The 6,068-nt window shown below is 46.7% G+C and overlaps 1 pseudogene across 1 annotated transcript; it reads right to left on the bottom strand.

Moving 5' to 3' along the window:
* Positions 1 to 2,397: 2,397 nt before the first annotated feature.
* LOC144177338 (uncharacterized) lies at positions 2,398 to 5,296 on the bottom strand (annotated as a pseudogene). The gene is made up of 2 exons (XR_013323823.1): positions 4,551 to 5,296; positions 2,398 to 4,164 (listed from the first exon to the last, which is right to left on the bottom strand). The product of XR_013323823.1 is annotated as an uncharacterized LOC144177338 (transcript).
* Between the last annotated feature and the right edge of the window lie 772 nt (positions 5,297 to 6,068).

The raw sequence follows: 6,068 nt of genomic DNA, 5'->3' as shown, positions 1-6,068 counted from the left end.
CACATTTATCAATCCTCTTGCTTGCATCCCCTCTCCCCATCGTACGGCACACGTCCTATCCTTGCTCGAATAAAAACATCTATCAGTCAATAATGCTCATGGCGCCGGTGACACCTTTAGAGCGAGTCCTTTTCCGTTCAAGTCATTCCTGTGACTGCCCCATATTACTGCTTCGCAAATTGTCCTATTCATTGATGGATTGATTTATTGTAGGGTTTAACGCGTCGACGCAACGCAGGCGATGAGGTGCGCCGTGCCGGGCTCCGGATTAATTTTGACCACCTGGGGATCTTTAACGTGCGCTGAAATCTCGTACACACGGGCGTTTTTGCTTTTCGCCACCATCAGAAAAGCGGCCGCTGCGGCCGGGAATCGAACCCGTGACCTCGTGCTCAGCAGCGCAACGCATTAGCCACTGAGCCACCGCGGCGGGGTTCACAAATTATCCGCATACGGTCTATCCAGCGAGTTATTTCATTGGTTCGGCAGTTATTTAAAAGGCAGGTTCAATTGTGTCTGTTATGAAGGCGTCACCTCCCGGCCTTTGGTGATGATATCAGCGGTACCTCAAGGTTTGACACTGGGCCCTCTTTTCTTTAACATTTTTGTTAATGACATCCACCCTGTAATTAGGCACTGTACGCTCTCTCAGTATGCCGCTGATATGAAGCTCTATCGCGCTGTTTCTTCACTGTACGATCACGTCCTGCTGCAAAATAACATCAACGCACTTTCGGCATGGTGCGACAGCAACTATTTGAAGCTCAATCTCTCCAAAACTATCTTGATAACGTATACTCGCAAGACTGCCCCGCTCATTTTCCCACACTTCCTGGTTGGTGTACCCGCAAGACGCGTTACTTTAGTGCGTGATTTGGGTGTAATATTGGACGCAAAACTACTTTTCAACCCATACGTGAACCACTTGACCAACGCCTGTGTCTGAACTCTTGGCCTAATTTCCCAGGCCACCAGTGAATTCACCGACCGATCATGCTTTGTCTCCCTCTACCGCACCATAATTTTACCGAAGCTCGACTTTACCAGTGCCATTCGGAATTGTCTAAGCCCTTCGTCGTCTCTTCATCTAGAGAGGATTCAGAAGCGCTTCACTAAAACCGTATTTTACCTTTACTCACCAGTGAGTTATTATCTGCACGGGGGGCTTCTCAAGCTCCTGAATCTTGATGAGCTACGTATTAGGCGTTCCAGGCATGACCCAGTTTTTCTTTTTGACTGCATTCATTCCAAGTTTGACTGCCCTTGCCTTGTAAGCCCTGTTCACCTGCGAGTTCCAAGCAGACCACTGCGGCCGCACGGCTGCTTTCATGTTGACAGAGCACTGAGCCAGGCGCCAGCTGGCCGATGCCAACATGCCTGTAACAGTCTGTTTTTATCTTGCATCGAAAGTTTTTGCAATGACATGGGTCTTCTTAAACTCTCGTTGAAAACTCGACTTTTTGAATGCACTAGGGATGTCGCACATGCACTTCTCCCTCTGTTCTTCTGTTTCTGCGCCAAGTGAAAAAGAGGAAACATTACTGCATACTCTCCCTACGACCTCCGAGCTCTTGTTGTTCAGAAAATGTTCTGCCTTCCTTGATCACTAGCCTGTCTGATATATATCTACACATTTAGTTTTACCCTTTTTGAATTACTATTTCCCTTCCTATATGTTGTCTTTTGTATGCCTTTTATTCATGTACACAGTGCATTCCTGGAGGAGGCCCTTGCGGTGTTGTCTAGAACTTTAAATAAATAAATAAATAAATAAATAAATAAATAAATAAATAAATAAATAAATAAATAAATAAATAAATACGACTTTAATAACCTAAGTGGGGGCGGGTGAAGAGGGAAGTTAAATAAATAAATAAAAATTGCGGCATTGCATCCTTAATGTTGCAATGGTGTGGTATGATCTGTTGTTACTCCGCCTTTCTTTCGATACAATTGTTGGTAATATTTCGTCCCTTCTGCTTTTTACCTGCACGGCACTCTGACACCTGTGTTTCCATTTTTAGCGCGGCTTAAGATGAAGGAAAGGCAGGGACGCCTTATCAGTGAAAGCGATCCCCCTTACCAGTATAGCAGGGGAGCACTCATTGTACATCCCCGCGCACGCATTGTAACATTCTGCACGCCGTGGCAGCCACTGCCCCTTTGTTCCTCTTGGGGGCAACAAAAGCCGACCTAACCTTCGTTTTCGCTGAGGAGAAGGAGAAAGTCGAGGTGACACGAGAGGGGGCAACTGCTGACATGTGCATATGAGAAGAGGGATTTTGAGCACGAGGGGAAATAACCAGTTTATTGTGAGAGTGGGATTTTGCGACAGGCAACACGCGTTCGGGTTGTTTCGTGGTCCACCCACAGAAACAAGTCTAGACGTGTGCTTATTAATGTTTGCTTTCATGTAATTTTTATGTGCTTAATTGTATATGCAATATACAATAACATGCCAGATGGGAAAATACATGCTTTGACTGAACTATGAACACCACAAGCAATGATATTTAGCTACGATTTAAAATTAGTTGTGTTAAACATTACCTGTTTTTGCTAACCCAAAAATTGTCAAATGTGTCCAAAAAGCTGCTGGTAATGTGATTTCTGGTCGGTGAATATTATATCCGTCTTAATATTTGTACATGCAGGAAGCTCCAGCGAGGGCAAACGACTGGCTCATCACCACCTGATTGGCCCTTTTTTGAGGACATAAGAAGGTTTTTGGGATCACTGCCAATGAATGACCCGACACTCATGGAGGAGAGTGGAGCAGAACCCGGCGGCACAGTTGAAGAGGCAAGAGACTTTGTTGTTCTTGTTCACCTTAATACATGTGATGCACTTACGATTGGCTATGTTGTTGAGTTGTTCAAAGGTAAATGTAATTAGTAATAAATAGCACCACATGACTACAAGTAGAATGTATAAAGGTGGCTTCTGCTGAAGAATTTGTACAAATTATTAATCAAACTTTTGACAGTTAGTAATGTGCACTGAAGTTCCTTCCATGAATGGCAGTATGATTTCTTTACGTAGATCTTAGGCTTGCGCCAGGGTTGTGCTTTTGTGCAATAATGACCCGTGCTCCAGCATGTGCAAAGCAGGAAACTTCCCGTCTGATTTATTATGTTGTTGCAGATCATCGCAGAGATGACTAATCCATGGGAGGAAGCGGTGCCGTCGCCGAGCTCCTCAGCTGCGAGCAGCCAAGACAGCTGCTTCACATTGACAGATGGCGAGGATCTTGAGAGTTGTGCAGCCGCAGCAGGTGGGCAGCAAACACCAGAGGCCCGCTTCCACAGCGGTGGTCGACTGGAGCAGCGGGCACCCCAGCAGCGCTCGCGCAAGCGGAAAAGCGCAGGGACGGAGTTTCAGCAAGCCCTGTTGCAGCAGCAGCAGGCCATGATGAACCAACTAGATGCAGCCCATAAGGAGGAAATGGACCTGCGCCGGCAGCATCTGAAGGTACAGGAGAAGCTGGTCGATGCCATGACCAGGTTCTTTAATAAAAAAAACTGAACAAGGAAAAAGCCTTAGCGTGGTGTTCTTCGAGCATTTTCGGCTTGCTTATCGCATGTTCAGTTCCTTTGCCTGCAATAGTCTGCAAGTGCTGATCGAACGGCTGCAGCAGTTCCAACTTGAGCTTGCGTCGTGCGTGAAGGCTGTGGAAATGCAACATCAAACTGACAAACTTCAGTGAGCTACTGGTGCTGAATGGTGTCGTTGAAATCCTCACAAATGTTGTTGAGGATGCAGCATGCTCGAATAACTAAACGGGCATTCTCGACATCACATTCCATGCGCTTCATGGTGAACCGGAACCTTGCTTTAAGCCTTCCAAAGGCATTTTCCACAATTCTTCTCGCTTTTGAGAGGTTGTAATTGAATGCTCTCTGTTCCTCGCTGAGCAATCCACTGTGCCCGAACGGCTTCATGAGGTTTGGTGTTAGTGGGAATGCCTGGTCACATAAAATGACTGGTGGCACTTGTGTGCCACATATTGTGGCCTCCGGGGCTTTGAAAAGGGGCCCCCCAACCATTCTGGCAAGTTTGGAAAGCTGGTACACGTGCGAGTCGTGGCAGCGTCCTGGGGCTCCCACATTCACAAACCGGAAGCAGTATTTATGGTCCACCAGGGCCAGGAGGATGATGCTGTACCTGCAAAGAGAAGTGAGTGTCAAACAGTTATCAGATAATGACACCATTTTTGTTGCAAAACCCGATTGAAAAATAAACCATTTTAGGGCACAGTTCATGATTACGCTGCACCAAGAGGACAGGTAGCAATTGCCCTGTCTCCTTGTTTTCGTCAACTTTTAGCACTAAAAACCATGTCGCAAACCACTATTTATCTTTGCAGTAACATCTGCTTTGTTTTCATTTAGATAGACACAAATGGCGATTAGCAATAAAATGTGCTTCTTTAGTCTTGGTCGACACGAATGGTGATTATCAAAAAAAAAAAAAAACAGGAAATAAAAATCGCTTAGACGGGAACAATAAACGGTGCTGAGCAGCCTGTGAATTAAACAGCAAACACTTACCACCCCTTGTAGTTGTGGTAGTCAGTAGCATTCTCCACTTCAGGAGAGATGGGAAAGTGACACCCATCTAGGGCTCCGACTCCCTGAGGGAAGCCGCACACTGCCTCAAATTCCCGAATGTGTTGGGGCATTTCGCTAGGCGTCATCATGCGGAGCCACTCATTCTCCAGAACGGCAATTACGGCCTCGCAAAATTCCCGGTATATGCCATTCACGGTTGAGCGGCCCACACCGAAAATATGGGCCACGCTGCGGTCTTCCGCCGTCGAGCACAGCTTGTAGAGGCCAATGCCGACGACTTTTTCGACGGCAATACAGTCACGTATGCCTGTTTCTTCTCTTTCAAGAAGAGGGCGCAGGCTCTCCACTAGGAACCGGAACGTTGCCCGCGTCACACGAAACTGTTGCTTGAAATCGTTCTCACTGTACTGCGGCACTGTTTCTTAGAACCACGTCGTGTGACGCGAATAGGTCCACCTTTCGCGTTTTAGAGTACGCGTTGCAGCCGACGCCGTCAACATGTTGCTGGACAAGAGGAGGTGCCGTTTGAGTGTTTCAGTTCGCGCTTTGGCGGCATCGATGTCGGCCTCCAGCGAGAAGAGCAAGGCGGTCAACGCTCCGATTTCTTCACGATCCTCAACGCAACTACTCGCTTCGTCCATTAGGACACACGCCGAAAAAACAGAACGCCGAAAAAACAGAACAGAACAGAATTAGCACAACGTCGACAACCACGTTGGTCGACAACATCGGCAACATTGACCCACTGTTGCCAGATTAGGCACGGAACATAGGCCAAAAAATCACTCCATCGTTACTGTTTATTACAGATATGTAAAACTACCCATTATTTTTCTTAAAAACAACATTAAGACGCACGGTTTCTCTCTAAAATATTAAACAAGTTCTTTTAATCGCCATTTATTTTTGTTATTGTGCATGCATTTTTTACAGAACTGCTAGCGCTACTTTAATGGTGTGTCAGTTACGAGAACTACATAAAGGACATCGGGTTTGCTGTGTGTCAGCAGCGGCGCTCCTTTCCACAAAATGTCTTTTGACGTAGGGAAAGGAGTTCGGTTTAAAGGAGATCTAGCGTTGCCGTGTGTTACAGGTATAAAACGGTTGTACAATATATACCCTATATTAGAAAGCCATTCGCGTCCCGCTCCGTGGCCTAGCTGTCTGGGGCGTTAGGAATTCACCCCAAATGTTTTGCGAGTCACGAGTTCGAATCCCCGCGGGTACGTGCTTTTTTTTTTGTAAGTTAACTTTTTTGTTTTCCGCCGATGTTTTCTATATTGAGTTCACCTTTTTTGGGGCCGCAACGTTCATGGCTACACGAACTAGTTCACAAAACGCGCGCAGGCTGGCACTGGCGCGCTAGCGAGCTCTCGTTGGCGTGCTGTTGCCATAAGCACCGACTGCTTGCAGGCAGTGGGCACAGGCCAGAATGAACAGACCCTTGGCCTGGTGCGAACACGCTTTTTACGATACAGGCATGAGGGAGGCAAGCTC

Source organism: Haemaphysalis longicornis, unplaced genomic scaffold (genome assembly GCF_048455015.1).
Source record: "Haemaphysalis longicornis isolate Haplotype H1 unplaced genomic scaffold, Haemaphysalis longicornis Haplotype H1 scaffold_1, whole genome shotgun sequence".
Taxonomy (NCBI): Eukaryota; Metazoa; Arthropoda; class Arachnida; order Ixodida; family Ixodidae; genus Haemaphysalis; species Haemaphysalis longicornis.
The sequence above is the reverse complement of the archived record's forward strand: the minus strand, read 5'-3'. Positions and strand labels throughout refer to the sequence as shown.